This window comes from Puma concolor, chromosome B2 (assembly GCF_028749965.1).
Source record: "Puma concolor isolate L17-30 chromosome B2, mPumCon1.1.hap2, whole genome shotgun sequence".
NCBI lineage: Eukaryota > Metazoa > Chordata > Mammalia > Carnivora > Felidae > Puma > Puma concolor.
In genome coordinates this window covers 23,551,847-23,575,131 of record NC_141671.1, presented here as the reverse complement: position 1 = coordinate 23,575,131, position 23,285 = coordinate 23,551,847, and the positions used below count along the sequence as shown (strand labels likewise).

At 39.4% G+C, this 23,285-nt stretch overlaps 1 protein-coding gene across 32 annotated transcripts in view; it reads left to right on the top strand.

The window, feature by feature from the left end:
• Window positions 1–23,285, top strand: part of FARS2 (phenylalanyl-tRNA synthetase 2, mitochondrial) — a 626,558-nt gene that overhangs the window by 88,344 nt on the left and 514,929 nt on the right. For 21 of the 32 annotated variants that reach the window (XR_015251092.1, XR_015251091.1, XM_086706386.1 and 18 more), the window contains one exon: window positions 10,860–10,894. The exons of 4 other annotated variants lie outside the window; for them this stretch is intronic. The gene's annotated coding sequence lies outside the window, so the exon portion shown is untranslated. Of the gene's footprint in view, window positions 1–1,015; window positions 1,073–10,859; window positions 10,895–14,223; window positions 14,331–23,285 lie in introns of those variants that run through there. 7 more of the 32 variants (XM_086706376.1, XM_086706374.1, XM_086706370.1 and 4 more) reach the window with 2 other exon arrangements.

The following is a 23,285-nucleotide window of genomic DNA, read 5'->3' as shown; positions in this document are numbered from 1 at the left end:
ACAGAGCGGAATGACCAGGCTGGGGAAGGTCTCGTTACTGCTGGGCCTTAGGGAGGAGCAGGCAAGAAGCTCCTCACCGAGGACTTTGCATGGCTGACTCTGGTTCTGCAGTGACGGCAGCTCCTATTGTACCGGGCTGTGAAATTATTCAGAAAAGAGTAAGGATAATGCATATACATTTTACTTGCTTGAAACTAATAGGCGACTTCCTTCTGGGATTTGCTCTCTATGCCAATAATTTATAATCTGTTCTACTTTCTCTTCCCTTACCTGCCAATCACTGCTCTTTTTAGTGGTAACCGCAGGGAAGAGACTAGGATTTTCTACCAAGGTGTGTGTTACAGCTCCCTCCACTGTTGTATGAACACGCGGGCCCTGTCACCTCTCAGACATCATCCCTTCCCGTTCTTAGTTCTTGGGCTGCTACTCGCATGTTTTGTGAACATACTGGTGAAGGAGCAGTTGAGCCATTTTGGTGGAGCGAATTTCCATTGACCGATGTATGAGGAGGGCACGCTCAGGGACCCCAAACATAGGTATATGATACACTGCGTGCAAACAGTGCTAGAGGAAACCTAGCTGTTTCTCTAACAATTCAGCGTGACGAATGATGGAGTCTACCTTTCCTCTGTCTCTCTGGGCTTGGCTCGCAGCCCCTGAGGTGAAGTCAGTCCTGCTTCTGGGAGGACGGGTGCTAAGGTTGCCGCGTGCCGTTGACAGGGAGTCAGACTGACTTTCCACCGAGAATGGACCACAGACAGATTTCCTGTGTCACTTCCCTGCCTCCTCAGACTGTCATGTGGAGAGACATGCCATTCTGCTGCAGGAAGGCGTTTGTTAGCAAGCCCCTGCAAACATCTGGTTCCTTGTACCTCCCATGCATCCTGCAGGTGCAGATTGCGAGAAATCTGAGCATTGTTCAAAAATGGCTTTTACTTTTAAAATGTTTCTTTTAATTTTGTCAAGTCTTTTTATATTAAAAAGAGTGTTTCTCTGTTGCTTTTCTGTTCCCTAGATATATGGCATATCAGTTCCTCTGGCTATTTCATCCCCCTGTAAGCTGGCAGCTCTGGTGGGTATTTTAAAGTCTGTAGGCTTTTTTTTTTTTTTCCTTTTGACAAAGGGGAGAGGAATTGCTGGCATACTGCGTGCCAGAGCGCTGAAGCAAATCTATTTCCAGCTTGAATATAGCAGCTAAAGAAATTTCCAGAGTGGTGCATTATTTATTTTTCTTCCCTGATGCTAAGTCTCATAATGGGGATGCTGAGTGCGGTCCTCTTTGTCGTTCAGCAGCAGTCAGGGATTGGCATGATTGCACCTGCTTTTTTCTGCCTCCCTGCGTGGGCACCTGTTTCAGCGGTGTCCAGCCTCCAAACTTCAGGAGCAAGGGATCTCTAAGTTGCTGAAGAACAGGAGCCACAAGCATTTCTGGTGGTTTATCAGATGTAGCATATTTTTCCAGCTCAAACAACAGGTTCTTAAAACCAAGTATCAGAAATATTTTGCATGTACTTGCAGTCTAGCCATGAAAAAATTTCCCACTTGTTTAGGAAGGCCGTATGATTTTTACTCAGTGATCAAATTTTTCAAATGTTTTTTTTAATCACCATAAAAAAGAATGATTTGTAAATGACTATGTCCAATGCATGCAATGTATGTGATGGACAAATTAGTTACAAAACAATCATTACTGTAGTATTAAAAATGGCAAGCATTGTCAGTTTAAAAACACAGTAGTTTAATAAAAATATGGGAACCTTTTAAACGCCACTAAAAATAAATGAGTGTAAAAAGATACATTTTGAAGCATTAATTGGGAAATTTGAAAATAACATTCCTAATACCTAATGTTAGGGAGGAAGTGTTGAGGTGCATTCACAGGTACAGTGTTTTTATTAGGCTGTGTGTCTATATGGTTTTACAATGTAGAATATGCATACACATTATTTGCTCTGAAAATTACCTATCTTACCCTTATATGACTGGAGCAACTCCAAAGGTGGTTGGTCAGGCTCCTTTAGTTTGGCATTATTTCAAGTGACCATCAGTGGAGCGTTTACTCTGCCGTGTAACTCCCTGTAATCAGGACTTCAGCTGAGCCTCAGGGCAAGCCCAAGTCACTGTAGGGATATTTATTCTAGACAGAGTGATCACAGATTCTAGGGCAGGGCCCTGACATGTTCTCAGGAGGAACACTTTTCATTTCCCTCAATTGTTAGCATTTGGCACAGGACCATCCTGGTGAGTCTTCAGAGGAAGCCTTGCCCGCATGGCTGCTGACCCCAGGGCTCCAATGGCTGCTTTGAGATCATCCTGGAGGTCCTTATCAAGGACAGGCCAGGTTTCCCCCCTCTCCTAACTGGCACCAACAGGGACTAGAGATTGGCCAGGCCTGGGGCTGCTGATCAAATTTCCAGGTTCCTCCCTTTTCACTCCTTTTCTACCACCTTTGTTAAGGCTTTGTGTTTTGGGGTCAATGGCCTTGTCACTCTTCTGTCTCTAGAAACTTGGGTAGAGAACATAGCCACATGGGAGACCCCAAGTGAGCCACACGGCACAGTGTTTGCTCTGAGCATCACTGCATCTCCACCTGCAAGTGCCATCGGATGCTCAGAGTTGGGGAGCATGCAGTTGGGGTGTGGACTGTTCTTTCTCAAGAGGCAGTATTTTGTTATCAGTGACTTATTGATAGACCTTTTATGTTAATTTACATGTCAGCCTCATAACTATCTGTAGATACTCTTCTATGAATTTAACTAGTTAGTGCAGCTGGCCACTATGGTAGCCAGACCTGGTATTAAGGGCATTACACACAGGAAATACTGACAAGACTGAAAACAGAGTCATGAAAATGGTAAATCAGCCCAGGCCCCTCACAGATGCACCTGCTCCATAGCCTGGTTCCTTATGCTGGGGTGATAGCGCATTTAACACTCCCGAGGGAGGGGCACCTGGACGACTCAGTTGGTCAAGTGTCTGACTTTGGCTCAGGTCATGATCTCACGGTTCTGGAGTTTGAGCCCCGCATCAGGCTCTGTGCTGACAGCTCAGAGCCTGGAGCCTACTTCAGATTCTGGGTCTCTGTCTGTCTCTGCCCCTCCCCTGCTTTCACTCTGTCTCTCTCAAAAGTAAATAATAAACATTTAAAAATTTGTAACACTGTCAAGGGAGATTGTGGCTTTCTAGTGTTCAGCTGAGTTAACTCCCACCGTGGAAAAACAAGGAAGGAAAAAAAAATTTTTTTTACTTTCTTTCTTTTAATCAGCACTGTGCTAATGGTGCCAGTTATTATTTCACAGTTTTTCCATTATTTGATATGAAATCTCCATAGTTTGTGAAGCTGGTTGGTGAAGAGAAGACCACAGAAAAGGTCACATTGTGGATGGTGAAGATCACCCACAGGGTTTGCAGTGTGCAGCCTGCGTCCCTGCATGCCGTTTAGCTCTGAGTTGACCTTTTCCTCCTTTTCTCCTTTCTTACTTTTCATTCTGGCGTCAGCCTGCAGTCTGCCTCACTTGAGAATAGAAAACTGGGAGGACAGGCAGGGGACAGCTACACCTGCACCGCCCCTTGCCTTGTGTTGATTCTCACTTTATGGGTGTTGATACTATTCTGGGCTTTACTGAAACATACTGACTCCTGGTTTGTACATCTGATTTTTAGTAGCAGACTGGGAAATTTTATCTCCTTCAGAGATCAGGCAGGGTATAGAACGGATTTGTTCTTAAATGGTAAAAAGAGTCTTTCAGATTCATGCTGGTCTTTGCAAATCACCTAAAAATAGTGATCTTAGTATTGTTAGATCTTAAAATAACTAAACGTGTAACTTTTATTTTTGTTGCTGGTAAATGAGACTTCCATTTTTACTACATTTCAGGATAGGCCAGAATTAAATATCCCCTTCTCCTCAAGTTATAAGAAAATAAATTGGGAAGAGTCTACCTATCATTATGTAGGAAATTACTTTAATTATAGCAGGAGGCTGCTTAGTCTTTCTCACTGACATCCTTACCATCCGTCCACTGTGAGCTTAGATATTTGAGAAATTGGTCTAGAGAATAATAGTGTGGTTTTGCAGAGTGGTCCTTTTGCTCTGTTAGTTTTGAGCATGAATGATGTGAAGGTAGGATGTCCCCCTCTTTATCATTAGGATCCCGTGTTAGCCTCTTCATTGGCAATATCATGTTATGAAACATTAACATCTTAGGATTCAGGAGACCCAGGTTCTGACTGAACTGTGTTGTGAAGAACTCCCATAGGACTGTGGGGGAATGTCTGCCTCGATTTCCTAAGCCAGGCACTCTGGTCTGTCACACCTCTGTCTACAGTTGTTGATTACTCTTACTTTGTCATTTTGAAGTGTAAATGATGGTAGAATATTTTAGGTGTCTTGGTGCCTTCTATTTTATTCCTTTTGGCTTTTAAGATACGACATGCATTTTGTTAGGAATTATCCTGTAATAAGAACAACTCAGTAAGTTCTTAGTTGTTGTAAGAACAGCTTCTGAGCCATTTCAGTTGTGAACACCTTACACTGCAGCTCCGAGGCCTAGAATGATGAGCCCAGTTCTGTGTTTTAAACAGCTCTTCTTTCCCCACTACTGTTTCTTTTATAAACCTTACCAAGCCATCTGTTGTGGTGGAGGGCAGCCATGGTCAAATTCACCATTCCTGGCCTTGAACTGAGGGAGTGTCTTGTCAGAGAAGTTAGAGGGAGGGAACACCTCTGGTGCTACTTCCTTCAGGGCTGCAAGATCAGAGCACACCTTTGCAAAATGGTCCTGCTTTATGTGTGCAAAGATTTTGGGGTGATAGAGTACCATGTTTCAGCTACACCATAGCCTCATGGATTTTCACCCACTCTCGTAAACCTTGTTGCTTTAAAACATGTGGGGCTGCCATCCAACTTGTAATGAAGTTGATAGAATGTATTTCTTTTGTAAATTGAAGTCCATGACCTGGTGCAGTATTTTTAAAATTTGATAGCCTATTGATTTCCACAATCATTCATGTGTGTTACGTTATTCAGTTTCTCCACACATTAGAATGATGGTTCAAAATCAAGAATGAACAACAACAAAAAGCAAAAAGAATGTGAGTGAAATCTAGAATGAACTCACCGTTGTCTCTTGACTGTAATTTTTGTCCTTCCATGTTTGATGTGCCTGTGAGCTGACTTCACTCATAAAATTTTGATACCAAATGTGTCCTTTGCTTGTTCCTCCCCCACCCCCCATATTAAACACTTTTCCAGCTCTTCAGATACTGACTGTGTATCCTACAATTAAATTTGGTTCTGTACTAGCTACCCAGGTTTAGCTCAGTCCCCACAGGGAGAGGACTCAATCCCACCAGACCCCCACCTCCCCCCAACCCCTGTAGATGCTGGTCACCTTTCCAGGTTGCTACCCATGCTTCTCACCAACCAGCTTGAATCTTAGGTTCCCATTAACCCCCTCCTCAGATTCAATAATTTGCTAGATTGGCTCACAGAAGTAAGGAAATCACCTTACTTACTATTACTGCCTTATTATAAAGGATACAACTGAGGAACAGCTAAATGGAAGAGAAGCATAGTAGAGTGGATGGCGACAGTAGAGTGTTGGGCAGCACATTTCAGAGCGTGCCATCTTCCAACACCTAAGTGTATTCACTAACTTTGAATGTTTTCTGAACCCCACTGTTGAGGATTAAAAAATATTTTTTAATGTTTATTTTTCATATATATGTGTGTGTGTGTGTGTGTGTGTGTGTGTGTGTGTGTGTGTGTATGTGTAGAGAGAGAGACAGAGACAGAGACAGAGAGACAGCACAAGTGGGGGAAGGGCAGGGAGACAGGGAGACACAGAATTTGAAGCAGGCTCCAGGCTCTGAGCTGTCAGCACAGACCCTGATGCAGGGCTTGAACCCATGATCCACGAAATCATGACCTGAGCCGAAGTCAGAAGCTTAACCAGTTGAGCCATCTAGGCACCCCTTTTTAAATTTTAATGTTTATTTATTTTTGAGAGTGTGAGAGAGGGATTTTTTTAATGGGTGTTTTATTATGTAAGTATAATTACAGCAAATATAGGGATATTATGGATTAGGAAAAAAATCAGAAATGTGGCATCAAAGAAATTTCATGTTCATTAACAGACCCTTTTGGATTATGCCTCCAGTCTCCCCTAGAGATATAGTCATTCCTTCTATTCTCTCGGGTAGATTTGGATGTTTGCTACCAGTATTTATGCAAGTATTTATTTGAACATACCTTGTAACTTCTAGAAGACCTTGCAAATGTTTGCATTATTGTAGTAGACGTTTGGTCAATATTTGTTGATTTATAATCTTATCCCAAATATTTTTTAGACTTACATCTTATGAACTCTGAAGTTTCCAGGCTTTACACTTAGATAGTCTTCAGATAGAAGATTTCATTATCTCTCTTATTTTGCTTGGCTGAATTCACCATGGTCTTTCTCACTTATGTTTATAGACTAATGAATTTTAGTTTTAAAATGCTTTGTATTTAGATATTCATAATGAGAGATTCACCAGATCCCTGTTTCACATCTTCTAGGAGCATTGAAATGTCACTGCTTCCCCCATGTCCAGCCTGCTGTGTTATACTTGTTATACCTCTTGGGATTCTATGGCCACACGGAAGGGCTCAAAAAATAGTGTTCTGGTGGCTGGGATTTCCTCTTATCTGACCCCAAAGCTTATTCATCTCTATTTCTCTTTGGAATGTTAGGACCAGTAATGGAATATTAAGGGTTAGATACAAGGAAGGAGATAGATATAAAGAGGATTAGGGATTAGCTGGCCTAGGATGCACAGTATGGTTGTTAATGGGTCATAGTAGGGTTGAGTCTAAAGGAACCGTGAGATCAAAATTTACAGAATTGGACCATGAAACCAGATGTGGGAAATATTCTAAAATGATCAAGGCAAATTTCAGAGAATGCTGCTTCTTAGGGTCTAGTACCCTTCTGTCTATAATCATTGGTCTTAAGGGAGGTATTACTCTGAATCCATAGTCTGACATTACCTATGTAATTTATGACCTCAGAGAGGATTTGTGTGAGGAGTATGTATGATTTAGTGAAACTAATCTACAATTTTTCCAGCCCTTATTTACCAGCTACTCCGAAATGACTTTAAATACATTACTTCATTTAGTTTTCACAGAAACTCTATGAAATGGATTTCTTCATTCCCATTTTTTATAAAAGACACTAGAACCCTGGGAGGTCACATGATTTGCTCACATTCCAGGTTAGATTTGGAGAGTCCTGGAGCCAGGATTGAAACCCAGGACTGTGTCACTCTGGTGATTTGTGATGGATACTGATCACCTGGTATGTAGCAGGCACTGGGCCAGGTACTGGAAATACAAAGACAAATTCAACTGTGCTCACTTCAAGGAAGACAACATATCATCTTCATCAGAATGCTAAGGAGATTCCAAAATGACTTAATTAAAAGCACTGCATAAATGCATGTCATTCTATTAGCTTGGCAATGGTTTCCTGCCAATATATGAGTGCTGAGAATCAATAGGAAGAAGTATATGGTTATAAAAAAATGAGCAGAGCTATAGAAAGGCTAATTGAAAGCATGGAATGTTAAGAAACTCATAGATTTATTTATGTGAAGTTTGGAAGATGCTATTCTAGCAGTTTCTGGCTAGTTTTGATGATTGATGATATCCCTAAAGTAGCTGAGCTACTCAGATTAACTTAAGTGGCTTTATTTAAAACCCTGCTTTCTCAGAGATCCTTACTTTTAATGCACCCAGAGGTATATACCTGTGTTATGTAGGGTATAAGCTATTTTCGAATCAGAGGAAATGGAGAAAACAAGGTCAATATCACATGGTTTCAACACTGTTCGTCAGTATATTACCCATGATATTGTGCCAGTGCAGTTATGAGACTGTGGGAAGGGCAAGTGGGGTGAATGCTCATGTGGGAAGATGATTAGATTTAGACAATGGATGAATTACATTAAAAACATATTGGTTCAGTATTAAGGACTATAAAAGAACAGATACTAGGAATTTGCTTTTATTTAGCAAAATGAATAATTCTTAGGTTTATAGATCAAATCAAGAATGTTATGCTAATACTTTTTTATATGACCTTGGACTTATTCAGAATGCTTTCTTTTTGTATTGGTAATTTCTAAAATGTACCATTCTTCTTTTTGAATTGTCTGGATATTCTTTATCACCATTACTTTTTTTTTACTGCTTTCATGGAATTATGTCAGTGAAATTAGGGGAAACTAAAAGATGTGCTTAGGAGCAGTCAGTATTTAAGTGGTTCTATATATTTTGGTTTTACTTGAAATAGGCAAGAAGAAAAAGAAAAGCGTGTAAAGCTCACTCATTGTGTGTGAGACACCCAGCTAGATTCTATGTGTAGATTCTGTGTGTGTGTGTTTGTGTGTGTGTATGTTTAAATATCATCTATACCCATACAGATATATAGATCTCATTTCATAGCATTTATTACCATTTTTCAGATGAGGTTTTGTGATATTAAATGACTTGCTAGTTAAGGTGGGTGTAGATTTGAACCCAGGACTTTTACTTTCAAAACCCCTGTTTTTGCTGGAGTTTGCTGCTGATTTGAAATGACTGAATTGCAGTTACCAGCAAGATTATAAAACACAGAGTGATGAAGTTATAGCATCAGGTTTGATTTACTTTTTTTTTGATCAACATGATCATATTAAGGTATTTTCAAGAGAGTCCTATAGTGAAATCTATAAAATGTGTAAGGAAAGTCCTGCCTCACTAGGTTTTGAACCTTGTTTAAAGGATATAATCACCTGGAACCTTTCTTAATTGCTGGTCTGCATTTATTGTTGAATTTTAGAAGTTGTTTTCGGCCAATGTTACTTGTAAAACTGCTGTTTGGGTTTTGCTTGGCTTCCCGTGTCTGACTGGCCTGTTGGTATTTCAAGCAATCCCTAGCCAGATATTAGACCAGTAGCATACAACATTAAGTATTTGTTGTAACTCTGAACTCTGATTTGACTTTTCTTGTATGTATACCATCTGCTGCCTTTTCTCTATACTTTTTTGGCTGTCTGAACTTGACTTATTATGGAATAACCAGTCGGAGTCTCACCTCTTCCATGAATGCATTACCAGGCATTGTCTGCATTTGCTGTTCCTCCTCATGTACATCTGCAGGACCTGATGGCTCTTCTCCTGTTAATCATGTGTTCTTTTATAAGTGTATTTCTGTGTTTCACTGTGAATACTGTGATGTTCCAGCTTCATATATTTTAAACTCTTTGATTTCGTGGATGATTTTTTATTTTATTATTTATTTATTTATATTTATTTATTTTTTATATAATTTATTATCAAATTGGTTTCCATACAACACTCAGTGCTCATCCATCCCTACAGGTGCCCTCCTCAATGCTCATCACCCACTTTCCCCTCTCCACCCCCATCAACCCTCAGTTTGTTCTCTGTATTTAAGAGTCTCTTATGGTTTGCCTCCTTTCTTCTCTAACTTTTTTCTTTTCCCCCCTTCTATGGTCTTCTGTTAAGCCATGCTTATCCTTTGGTAATGTGGAACCCTTGTCCTTTGCCATCTATCTGTATATCAAGATTAGGGTCTGATATTGCTCTTTTATGATTTTTATGATGATGTAATGATTTCTCTGAAGTCGATGGACCTAAATTTGGTTTCTAAGTCATGTGACCATTTGTTGCCATTTGACCTGTGAGAACAGTGGTTCCCTGGCATATGTGACTGTACTCTAGCAAGATGTATTTGTCCAAAATTGCTACTTCCAAATCAGTGTCCTCACTTCATGGGTTTTTGCTGCTTTAAGTGACTCATACGTTTATAAGTTCCATTTCCATTTCATTTCTGCCCCCATCTTATCCTTTGTTATAACCTAGGCCAGAAAGGGAAACAAGTACTCTCCTAGAAACTGTATAGAGGGCAAGTAGGAATGACAAATCAACAGATGCCAGAGAAAGATCCATAGTTAACCAGCAGGATAATCATGTGCAGGTGTTTTGTGTTGACATTTCTTCTTAAGAGTGTTGAAGCTTTCTGGTTTGCTAGACTCTATTTATAAATGTGTTGTTTTTTTTTTTCTTTGTGTCTTGACTTACATACTGATGTTATTTTTTGACCAGTATTGAAATTTAGAATTGATTTAATTAAATGAACAGATATCATTCAGATAAAAGATTTCAAACTGTTTCTTCTGAGCAAATATTCTTAGGTAAAACTAAACATGTTATGAACAATTAGTGATTATAATGTAAATCCTTTTTAAAAATACTTTAGCATTGGAGAAAAAAATTACTTTACCAATGCTATTAGGTGAAATAAAATTACATCATGTGATTCATTGTGTAGAAATATCATGAATGAGTTTTTCACTATTACTTCTACAGGTTAAGTTTGGGAGAAATTGTATGTAATTAGAGAATGTAATATTTATCAAAGTAGAAAGTAAAACAAATTAACATTTGATATGCAAACAATAACCTTGTTTTTGTTTAGTTGTACTGTCAAATAGTAAGCATTAGTGCTTATGTGTACAACAAGCCTAGTAGATAGTGGATATTTGTGCATTCAAGTCCATTCTTTTTATAGCCTTGGGGCAGGCATTTTACGTTTTACAGAGACAAGAGGGACGAGATTTTATTGTTCACACTGTGCTGTACCTCAGAGGTGCTACCCCCCACTAGTGCAAACTTGGAGAAACACTGCACCTATTTCTTCTGCACAGAGCTCTGGTATGACTTAATATGAAAAATTACAGAGGCTTGAATGTATTTGAACCATTAATTTTCAACTTTTTTCCGATTGTGTTTTATTTTTATTTTTCAGATACTGTCTCCTTTGGGATTAAAACAGACTAAAAGGTAAGGTTGCTTTTTGTAAGAAAGCTCAGAGTGGAGGAAAAAAATCTTAGTTCTAAATATATCATTCTAGAGTTTTAAAATAAAACAGTTTTTTCTCTGGAAGAACAAAGACATGGAAGGCTGATGGTTTTTTAAAAGTCTCAGAGACTTTACTTCATACCAGTGTAACTGAAAGCTGAGTCTTTTCAAGCTCTTCCTAGGATCAAAGATATTTCTTCACATATGTGGGAACTCATAACTCTATGGGCAAATAAACTATTTTCAAAAGCCCAGATTTGTTTTTGAAATAAAATGTATGCTTTTGTTTTCCAGATCTATATTTAAAATGATGTAAACAACTATTTATATGGCATAGAATGTTGAAAAGACCATCAGCATTTCAAAGAGCTGACATTCTGTCCCAGAGCCCTAGTAAATAGTGGCTGGCTGTGTCATTCACTGCAGAGATTTTCCCCATTTTCTTTTTTAAACTTTCAAATTTTCTGATGGTTACAAACATCAGCAGTCTTAAATTTTCATATGGTCAAACTTATGTGTCTTCCATTCATTTATTTCATTTACTTCTTTTGTATAACAGTCATTCTTAACCCCAGATCAGTTAAAAAATTACCAATATTTCTTCTGTTTTTGTTTGTTTTCTTTTGTTTTTAAACATAGAACTCTACAGAACTCTCTACAGTCTGTTTTGGCATATGATGTGAAGATGAGTTCATTTTTCTCCCAAATAGTCCGTTTCTTAACACTATGTCTTATGGAATTTGTTTCTACATTGATTTGTGAGGATCTATATTAAATTTTAAACTTCCTCAGAATCTGTTTGCTATGTCAGGTCTTTTGCCATTTAAAAAAAAAAATGTTTATTTATTTTGAGAGAGAGCATGAGCAGGGGAGGGGCAGAGAGAGAGAATCCCAAGCAGGCTCTGTGCTGCCAGCACAGAGCCCAGTGTGGGGCTCAATCCCATGAACCACAAGATCATGACCTGAGCCGAAATCAAGAGTCAGATGCTCAGCTGACTGGGCCACTCAGGTGCCCCTCTTGCGAGTTTTCATTGTTCCTTTTTTCTTATTTATTTTTCAAAAAATTGCTAGCTTCTGTCACTTGTTTAATTTTTCAAATGAACTTAGGTGGTATGTCAAGACCTCTTTTTAAATTTTTTTTTTTTTTTAATGTTAATTCATTTTTGAGAGACAGACAGAGACTGAGCATGAGCTGGGAAGGGGCAGAGAGAGGGAGACACAGAATCCGAAGCAGGCTTCAGGCTCTGAGCTGTCAGCACAGAGCCGGATGCGGGGCTCAAACCCACGAACTGTGTGAGATCATGACCTGAGCTGAAGTCGGACACCCAACCGACTAAGCTACCCAGGTGCCCTTCAAGTCCTCTTAACTTTCCCCTCACATCCCGGAGAAATTGCCGTTAGAAATTACATCAAAATAATTTGGATAGAGCTGGCATTTTTGTATTATTCAATCTTCCCATTCAACATATATCTCTTTCTATTTATTCTGATTTTCTTTCATGGCTTTTGGTAAATTTTTGTAATTTGCTTCATATAGGCCTTTTTATATGCAGTAGTTCCTCCCCTAGTTCTGGGGAATTTGGTCTAAGAACCCTAGCAGGCACCTGAAACCACAGAATGTATTGAACTCTATGTATCCTGTGTTTTTCCTATATATACATACCTATGATAAAGTTTATAAATTAGACACAGGGAGAGATTAACAATGATAATAAAATAGAACAATTATAACAGTATGCTGTAATAAAAGTTATGTGAATGTGGTATCTCTCTCTCGGAATTTCTTACTGTCCTATAGTTACTCTTCTTGTGATGATGTGAGGTGATAAAATGCTTGTGTGAAGAGATGAAGCAAGGTGAATGATGTATGCTTGTGATGTTGTGTTCGGCTACTACTTACCTTCTGAAAATATGTCAGAAGGAGGATCATCTCCTGGGCCATGGTTGACTGAGGGTAACCAGAACCGTGGAAAATGAAACTGTTTATAAGGCGGGGGGGGGGGGGGGGGGGGCTACTTAGTTATTATAAAAGATTTTGTTTTCATTATAGCTTTATTTCTTGTTGGTTATTGCTGGGATTGAAAAATACTATTGCTTTTTAGGAATTTTACATTTATTCCCTTGAGCATCCTGTTATTTGTTCTAATAGTTTGTCAATTCATTTGAGATTTCTAGAGAGACAGTTATGTGTGGCCAATAATACTTTGGTTTCTTCCTTCCGGAAGTTATGTTCCATTACCTTCTGGTTTATGTTCTCACATTGGCTAAAGTCCTAAAATGAAAAAAAAATGATTGGTTGTAAAGTATTTACCCTGTTATAAATGATTTTATAACTTACCTAGAGACTGTAGGTTGCTTTCCACCAAGAAGAAAGGTTTTTGGAAAGTTGTCACATTTCCTTGGTAATTAATCAATGAAATCTGTTCATATTTTCAGAGGAACAATTATAATTTTATTTTATTTTTTTATGTTTATTTTTTTAAAGTTTATTTATTTATTTTGAGGGAGAGAAAGAGAGAGGTCTGGGGAGGGGTGGAGAGAGGCAGAGAGAGAGAGAGAATCCCAAGCATGCTCTGCCTTGTCAGTGTGAAGCCCTATGCTGGGCTCAAACTTACAAACCATGAGATCATGACCTGAGCTGAAACTAAGAGCCAGACGCATAACCAACTGGGCCATCCAAGCACTCCAAGAATTATAATTTTAGACAAAATTTATTTAAAAATTGCTTTGAAAATTTATTTAAAGCAGATATTTAAATAAATTATTGTATATGTTTATTCTTCTTATGTGTCTAGGTGGGAACTTGATGATATTGGGAAGGAAAAATTCAGAGTCTGAAAGTAATATGACCTCATTGGTTCCAAAGGAAAATCCAACTTTTATGGATAATTGTTTTCATAACTTTTATGGATAATTGTTTTCTATATTGATTGTATAGAAAAAATAAAAGTTTCAATGTTTTCATTAGAGACTCAGCAGAATTATCTTTCCTTTTTTTTTTTTTAGTATGCAAACAACTTTTTTACTAATTAACTTATTTTCATGTTGTGCTGTTTTCTATCTCATGAATTGTCTCCATTCCCAGGAAGCTAAAGCTACTTGCTAGATTTGCTTTGGTGTGTTTACAGTCTACCTGGTGTACCTTTAAAATGTGTCTTTCTTTTCTCGTCAGCTGTCTTTTGCATAGCTTGTCACTTGTCCCACGGTTCTGCATAGAATCCACACAGAACTGGTGGGTGCTGTTCCCTGGATGTTTCTGCAGCAGTGACTTGCCTTTCCCAGTGTTCAAGATGTTGCATTCCATTACACAGGTCCTAATCCTGTCCAGATGGCAGGAATTCTCAGAAGTTTACATCTTTGAGTGGGCTTTTTCTGATCATCTCTGCCAATAGTTCCTGGAGTCCCAGGGCACTGTATGGTAATGTTTATGGTATTTAGCACTCTAGCCCGCTTTCTCTGCATTTGTCTATAATTTGCCACAGTGTTTCATGGCTAGGTCACATTTCCCAGAAATCCCCAGTGCTTGGCACTGCCCCTGTTTGTTGAAGAATGAGTGGGAGCTGTCCATATTTTCATGCTCAGTGCTCTGGAACATGCTTCTCGTAAATTTCCTACATACTTCCCAGATTTGCTAGCCTTTTCTATATATTCTGTTTTTCTCAAAAATACTATATTAATAATGATCATGATACCTGCTTGTTTACTGTTCTTTCCTGAATATATATATTTTCTCAAACATACTATTTTAACAATGTTCATGGCATATAAGTTATAATACATAAATTCTTTCTTGGGCTTCACATGTTGCTATGATAAAAATGAATGGAAACTAAAGATTTTTTTTTTAAGATTATTTATTTTGCAAGAGAGAGCATGAGCAGGGGAGAGTCAGAGAGAGAGAGAGAGAGAGAGAGAGAGAGAGAGAAAGAGAGAGAGAATCCTAAGCAGGCCCCGCAATGTCAGTGAAGAGCCTGATGTGGAGCTCAAACTCAGGAACTATGACCCGAAATCAAGAGTCAGATGCTCAACCAACTGAGCCACCCAGGCACCTTTTTTTTTTTTTCCCACATTTAATCATTACAGTAACCAAATGCCTATGTTGAATCAGTTTTGGTATTTATTGATGAGACCTCACTCTGTGATAAACTATCTTGCCCTTGTAAAACTAGTCAGTCACCTATGAGATGTCTTTTCATATGACCTCGCTTCTATCAGATGCCCAGGAAAAAGGTTTTGTTTGATGTGGAACAGTGGCATATGTCCCAGGAGAATGACTGCATATCCTAGAAATATTCCAAACTCATTGATTATATTTTATTAGATCAAAGAGCAAATACTAAGGTCTGCTTTGGGTAAAAAGTTAATCCTACCAGCAATGTGGGTTTTTTTTTTTTTTTTTTTTTTTGTATTTTATTTTATTTTATTCCTAAGTCTTCAGAATGCTTCACAGGAATTCTCCCTTTTCTCCTCTGATCCCCATAATTTTATTTTAAGTAATCTCTATACCCAAAATGGGGCTTGAATTTACAATCCCCAATTCAAGAGTCACATGCTTCACCGACTGAGCCAACCAGACACCCCTAATCCTCATGATTCTTATGTTAATAAACGAATCCATTTAATTTTAAGCTATTTTCCTTGAAAGTCAAAGTCAGGAATTTGGTGTTTCACAAAATCATGTTTCATGTACATTTCCTAATATTAGAAATTACTAGGGAAGCAATAGTACCATATCCTTAACAGAAAGATGATAGTGGGTCTTGGGAATGGCTACGTGAAACCTCCCTTGTCGGGGGTATTGGGGTCTTTCCTGGGAAGCTGCGTGTCATTTCAGGTCAAGGCTGTGCCATCTTCTGTCTTTCCTGTCCGGAGGCTGTCAATGGTGTGGATTAATTGTATGTCGGTAGAGGAGGAATTACCTGCATGGTGGCTGAGGAGAAAAAGAGGAGACAAAATGGAGACAGAAATCCTTTTTTGGAGTAAATTTCCTGTGGGCATGTCATTCCAATTTTGTTTGCCTGCTCTCTGGCTGTACATACAGATTTCATGTCCTGTGATTGTATGTCTTGGGAGAGAAGTTTTGAGGGAAGCTGTGAGAATTTTCCAGGGAGCTGGTGGGTGGAGTTTGGCTGTCTTCCAGCGTGGTGTTCCCACAACCCATGGGATTGCGATGGTATCCCTTTTTATTTTCCGATTCCTGCCTTGAGTGTCTTCTATACTGACATCCAGAAATTCATTTTTATTTTTTGGTGGACTTTATTTCTGTCTTCAAACATTTAACCTGTGTCCAGAATTGTATTTTAGGTACCCCAAAGTAAAAGAATTATTTGAACAAAGGCAAACTAAATATTTAGAAAATTCTAAAAATACATTAGGGAAGTTTTCCCCTGTTATTTAGCCATCACATCACATCTGGCAAAATTATCTGTGGTGATACTTTTTTTTTAATCAATTCTCATAGCATTTGTGATGCAGTTGTTTATTTAGAACACTAAGAATACAATAGGAAAGTAAAATGAAAGAGCCCTAATTCTTTTTTTTAATTTTCTTTTGGAATTTGATTTTTACCATCATATACTATTAGATTGAAATGATTGTGCCCCTTTTTTGCCGCCTTATTTTTTAGGATATCAAATCCTGTGAATTGGTGATAAGTAGCCTTTAGTCAGATTATTAGGAATTTCACTTGTATTAGGAAGCTTGATATGTGTGGCTTTTATTAATTCAAAGCCTATAAATGAATGAGAAATGATTTGTTCAACAGTGTTTATTGAATATATACCTTCTTGGTACATAGTATTTAACACAAACTTAGTGGCTTAAATCAGCACCCATTTATTATCTCAGTTTCTGTAGGTAAGAAAGTCTAGCCACAGCTCAGGTGGGTTTTTTCTTAATGGTCTTTCCAGGCTGAAATCAATGTGTTAGTTGAGTTGCATTCTCATCTGGAACTTGGGGTCTTCATCCACACTGATATGGTTTCTGGCAGAATTCACATTATGGTGACCCTTAGCTTCTAGAGGTCTCCCACAGTAAGTACCCTGCCACCTAGCTCCCTCCATAGATAATTCACATTATAGCTCTTTTTTATTTTTTTATTAAAAAAATTTTTTTTAATGTTTTTATTTATTTTTGAGACAGAGACAGAGCATGAGCAGGGGAGGGGCAGAGAGAGAGGGAGACACAGAATCCGAAGCAGGCTCCAGGCTCCGAGCTGTCAGCACAGAGCCTGATGCAGGGCTCGAACTCAAGGACTATGAGAGCCTAAGGTGGACGCTTAACCGACTGAGCCACCCAGGCGCCCCTGTAGCTCTTTAATTTTTAAGGCCAGTAGGAAAATCTTTAATGCTTCCAGTCTCTGTGCCTCTGTGATACCTAAGCTCTTTTGGAAAGGGCTCCCTTGATTGGGCTGGACCCACTTAGAATAGTCACCCCTGTGATAAACTCAAAGTCAACTCATTAGGAGTCATAACTGTGTCTGCAAAACCCTTTCACATTTGACATGTAAACACAACAGTGTCATGGAACTGATAGCCTTCATATATGCAAGTTCTTCTTATAGTCAAAGGGAGAGGATTATATAAGGATATGGGTGATTCGGGTCATCTTATGTTGGGCAGAGATTTTGGAGCTGAGGATACGGAAAAATTTTAAAGGATTACTCTTTCAACTGTGTGAAAAGTAGGCTGTAGAGGAGTAAGGATGGAAACAGGAAACAAGTGTAAAATTTCAAGTGAGAGTTCTTCGTAGCTTAGTTTGGGGTGGTAACAGTGGAGATAAGTAAGAAAGTTGGAATCAACATATGTTTTAAAGGTAGAGCTAACAAAATTTGTTTTTGGATTCAATATGAAGCATGACAAACAGAAATCACGGGTGACTCCAGAGTTTCTGACTTGATCCGCTAGGAGGATGACGTGAAGAAGAGCAAATTAGAGGGGGGAGTGCAAAATCAGAAGCTTAGCGTTGGTTGTAATAGGTTGGAAATGGCTATTGGACATCCATGTAGAGATGCTGAGTAGGCAGTAGGTTAGTAGGTTTGGAGTTTAGGGGAGGAGGATTTAGTTAGAGAAGTTTCAGTTTACAGGTGACATTTAAAATTGTGAGATGGACCACGTCACCTAGGAAGTGAGTGTAGTGCAAGAGGCGTGACTTGAGGACTGAGCCCTGGGGCTCATCAGTGTTCCCAGTTGGGTGAGGAGCAGGAATAAGCACATGACCAGTAAGGAAGAGCTAGTGAGAGAAGAGAAGGCCAGGTGGTGAGTTGAACCCTAAGATGAGAATGTTTTAAGAAAAAGAAGGGAGCAAGTTTGTCAAATGCTGCTGATTGTTCAAGAAGGATGCACACCAAGCACCAGCTGTTGGGGTTACTAATGCGGGGGTCACTGATGGCCTGGACAGCAGCAATTATGGTGGTGGAATAAATGCCTCCTTGGGCTGAGTCTAGAGCATGGAGCAGAGGAATTAGAGGACATTGCTATATAACACTTTGGAGGTGTTTTGTGGTAAAAGAGTGGAGGTTAATGAGATAGTAGCTGGAGAGGAAGATAGGGTCAAGAGAGGGACTTTTTATTTTTTTTAATTTCAGAGAGAGAGCCAGAGTGCATGTGCATGAGTGGGAGAGGGACAGAGGGAGGGAGAGAGAGAAAATTAAGCAGGTTCCACATTCAGCATGGAGCCCAGTGGAGTGTGGAGCCTGATAGGGAACTTGATCCCATGACCCTGGGATCATGACCTGAGCTGAAACAGAGTCAGACATTCAACTGACTGAGCCCCCCAGGTGCCCCGAGAGGGACTTTTTAAATGATAGAAAATATAGAAATTTGAAGAACTATGTGAATAAAGGCCTAAATAGCTCATTAGAAGAAAATAGTAGAAAAGTCTACCTTCTAGGCACTGAAACTTTTTACTTTTACTTTCTACTGTTAGCCTTGTTATCACTCTCTATGATATTACTGTTTTTATTTTATTTATTTAACCAAATCATTACACATGAGTGGAAATCTAGATAGTCATTCTCTGGCTATCTTGCGATCCTGGTAATCCTGAGTGCCTTTTCCTGGAGGAACAATTGCATCTTCCTACTTCTTTGCCTTCTGTCTTGTAGCTAGGAGCTTGCTTGCTTGCTTGCTTGCTTGCTTATTTATTTATTTATTTATTTATTTATTTATTTATTTATTTACTTTTTTTTTTTTTAAGGTTTATTTATTTTGACAGAGAGAGAGTGCAAGTGGGAGAGGGGCAGAGAGAGAGAGACAGAGAGAGAGAGAATGAATGAATCCATCCCAGGCAGGCTCCACACTGTCAGTGCAGAGAGCCCAATGAGAGGCTCGAACTCACAAACCATGAGATCATGGCTCGAACTCACAAACCATGAGATCATGACCTGAGCCAAAGTTAGACACTTAACCAACTGAGCCACCCAGGTGCCCCACAGCTAGGAGCTTGTATGCAAGGCAGAGAGTTGGAGTAGTTTTTGTGGTTTTATTTATTTCCTTCTCTAACCCCTGAATTTTTGCTTATGATCTAGTACTAATTTCCTTGGATGTACTTTATTTAAAAAAAGAACTGAAAGTCAATGTGAATTGCCTTTGACCACATTTTTTCATGGGTTAAGAATAGAGTGGAAGAACATCCACTTGGTAGGTTCTTTGTTTATCTCTATCCTGCAGATCTTGGAATTCTCTGCCAATAACCATGAACAATAAACAAGAGTTTGTGCGTAGCCAGAGAAGATGTCACAAAGCCAGTGCAATCTAGTCATGGGAGAGAAGCCTAGCAAAAGAAATGTAAAAGACATACTCTTCAAGAGACTGGGTTCTAGTGTTTTCTCTGCCACTACGGGCTGCCATCCACTTTACTTCACAATGTACTCCTCAAAAAGTTTTTAAAACTTTCATGTGTAGAAGTTGAACATGTAGTTTTATGTTCTCAGAGAAGTAAAAGATAAATGTGTGTTTTTATGCCAACTCTTATTACAATGTACATGTATTTCTAGAGCATTAAACATATAGTAAGCTGAAATATTGACAGTTTTACAAACTGTAATTTTGTAGTTCAGATTTTGCTTCTGTCAGTAATAGTACTGTCCATATCAGTGAAATACACTGTTAGTACTAATAGAGGTAAGGACTATATCACTGGTAGTTTTGTAAGGGGTAGTTTGTAAGGGGTGATGTTGACTTTAATGCTATCTTGTCCTTTTATCTTTTAAAAAAAAATTTTTTTTAATGTTTGTTTATTTTTGAGAGGGAGAGACAGTGCACGCGGGGGAGGGGCAGAGAGAATGGGAGATTCGGAATCAGAACAGACACAGACACAGAAAGACCAGGATTTCCCAACCTCTGCAGCATGACATTTTGGAACAGATAGTTCTTTGTTGTGGAAGCTGTCCTGTGCTCTGTGGGATGTTTACTGGCATCCTTGGCCTTTACCCACTAGATGCCAGTAGCCTGTCCTCTCGTGCTGTGATAACCAAAAATTTGAGGGACAAGAGGGTCAAAATCCTCCCCCTGCCAGCCGCTCAGTTAAGAATCACTGACTTAGATATAATATATGCAGAAATTTTCTTTTATGTATCCCAGAGTTATAGACCTGTTCCTATACATAGTTTGGCCTCAGGATTGGCTTCTCTTTAAATTTATCTCTAATGAGGTATATTGTAAGCCAATTTTTTATTACTATTTCTTTCTCATAGAAAGAGACAAAATTATTATACCTAAATACTTCTGGTACACAGTTGTTGTGGCTTATTAATAAACTTTCTCTCTCTCTTTTTTTTTTTTTAATGTCTGTTTTTGAGAGAGAAAGAGAGAGACAGAGCATGAGTGGGGCAGGCGCAGGGAGAGAGGGAGACAGAATCTGATACAGGCTCCAGGTTCTGAGCTGTCAGCACAAGGCCTGATGCGGGCCTTGAACTCGTGAACTGTGAGATCATGATCTGAGCTGAAGTCAGACGCTGAACTGACTGAGCCACCCAGGCACCCCAGTGTCCTTTTTTCTTTTTAATAAGGAACTGGTTACCCTGATTGTGTAGTAAGGTGTATACCTGGCGAACAGACATTTGAACTCCCCTGCTCTGTATTTGAGTTACTGGAATGTTCTTTTGATGCTAGTTTTCATTTAAGATTTTTGTCATCTTTTAAAAATTTTCTATCACTTGCTCTCATCGCTAGGACTCTATTTAGACATTGTGGTCTTGGTATTGGGGATGTCTATACTTTGCTCCCTGTTACCTTTCCATGCTTTAACTGGTCAGTGGATGGCGAGCCGTCAATTTCATACCCTTAATTATGTCCATCTTTGTTTCACTTGTATTGTTAGTATCAGCACTTACATTTTTCCATTTCCACTCATTTTCAGAAAATAAGTAAATGTTACACGATCTTTAAATAATTGCACAAGTAAACGTTGCTTGGCAAAGTGTAACTGCTGTAGTGGCATGTGTGTGTCTGTCAGCTAATACATGGCTCGAGAGACATGGTTTGAATATGTCCTCTTTCAGCATTTGAAAGCATCGGTTGCATGCACATCATGCTGTAAAGTTGTGGCATGCCTACAAATAACGTTGCAACCTTCGTTAGGTTGAGTGTCTCCTGGGGCATTTTCTCTTCTGCAAGATGACCAAGTTAGTCTTTATGATCTTTAAGATTGTTTCCAATGTGGTTAATGTGATTCTCCTTAAACTAATTCAGATCCTTACACAGAAACCGAGCATTCTTATTTAGATATAATTTGAACAACTTTATCTTCTTTTTTTCAGCCCTGTATGGAGAAGAAAGTAAGAATTACTGTGATTTATTTCTTACCTTTCTCTTAAATAATTGAAGGCTGCTTACAAGCAGGATATAAACTTATGATATGGTATAAAAATAAAGAGGACCACGTAAGGAAATGGAGACAAAAGTGGAAAAGAAGAACCACAGAGAAGCTGGGTGTTAGGACCTGCTATGCACAGGGCTGTTGGCAGGCTCCTGACAGGGAAGGGGTGAAATGGGCTACCCGGTATTATCGACCCTGCTGGGGGATATCTGAGGGCTGGGAAAGGACCTTTGTCTCTTCAGTCATCCAACCTACAGACTCTCCTTCCTGTCCTCTTAAGACTGTGGTATCAGTTTTACCCTTTCAGAGTTTCCAAATTTAAAGTGACCTCTCCTGTCCCTTTAAAGGAGAGAAATTGTTTATTAGCTCTCAAACTAAAATGTCACAGTGGTCCGTGTGTATGATGATGGCTAAGAACGAGCATTGCCCTGTTCTGAAGCGCCCTCAGCCTTCTTTGTTGCCAGCAAGGGCCAGCTCTGCCCTTCGTGCCTCCTTTTAGAGCTCTCGCTGGTTGTTTCTGGGTACGTGGTCACCAAAATGGATCTCAGCCTAGATTTCGGCTCATCAAACTTCACAAAAGCCACTGCGTTGTTGTTTTCATGTGTGAACTTGGAGGTGGGTGGCCTCCAGGTCCAGTTTATCTGTGTCTGGAATCATTATTCAGAAAGGCCACTGTGGCTGCTTCTTTTGGAGAGACTGGCTGTGGCTGTGGCCTTGTTCCCTGTGGGGAGCATTTGCTTCCAGTCCCATCCCTGCACAGGAGAGGGGACATGGAGATGATGCAGTAAGCCTCACAGGAGACTCCCAGAGATTTGTAACAGATCCAGCTACCTTGAAGGGGGGCCCTGGGGTACATAGCAAATCTCCTTATTACATGCAGGGCAGCTGTGGCCCTTCTCTTTATGTCTTGTGCAACCTGTGGTGTCCTTCTGATATACTCTGCCTCCCTCTTCTGCTCCACCGAAAGGCCACATATTGACAGTTGAGCTGGTGGTTTAGGGAGGAGGCAGCACATTAGAGGAGTGAGTGGTCACGGAGGCAGTGCATCTTCTGGAAACCCCTATCTGGGTTGGAGGATGTGTTGCACCAGATGCTAAATTCTGCTCAATGCCCTGGGTGCAGTGTGATGGGAGTGAGGGGTCTTGATGAGGATAACTAAAGTTTTTCCATCATCCAACTTGATAGAAAAACTGGGCTTTGCGGTTATACCTGGGTTTCTGATTCTTCGCAGTACCCTTTCTGTGTGTGTAACTGGAGCTTCATTTTCCTTTTCTACAAAGTAATATAAATCTTGGATTGTGACGGTGACTATGTGAGATAATACATGTGAAGTGCCCAGTTAGTGACTCAAGAGAGAATCATAATGCCATTGTTATTATCCTTCTGCTCTCCTACCAGAACTTTGACAAGAGGGCTAGTAAAAAGATAAGTAGCTTTGAGAGATAGCCTTCTTTGATTCTGCTACAAAGGTGAAAAATCTTAAAGGCAAGCTGTTACTTTGATGTTTGAAAAATATCAGGAAGACCCAGGGCTGCATGGATTATAAAATTGGTAG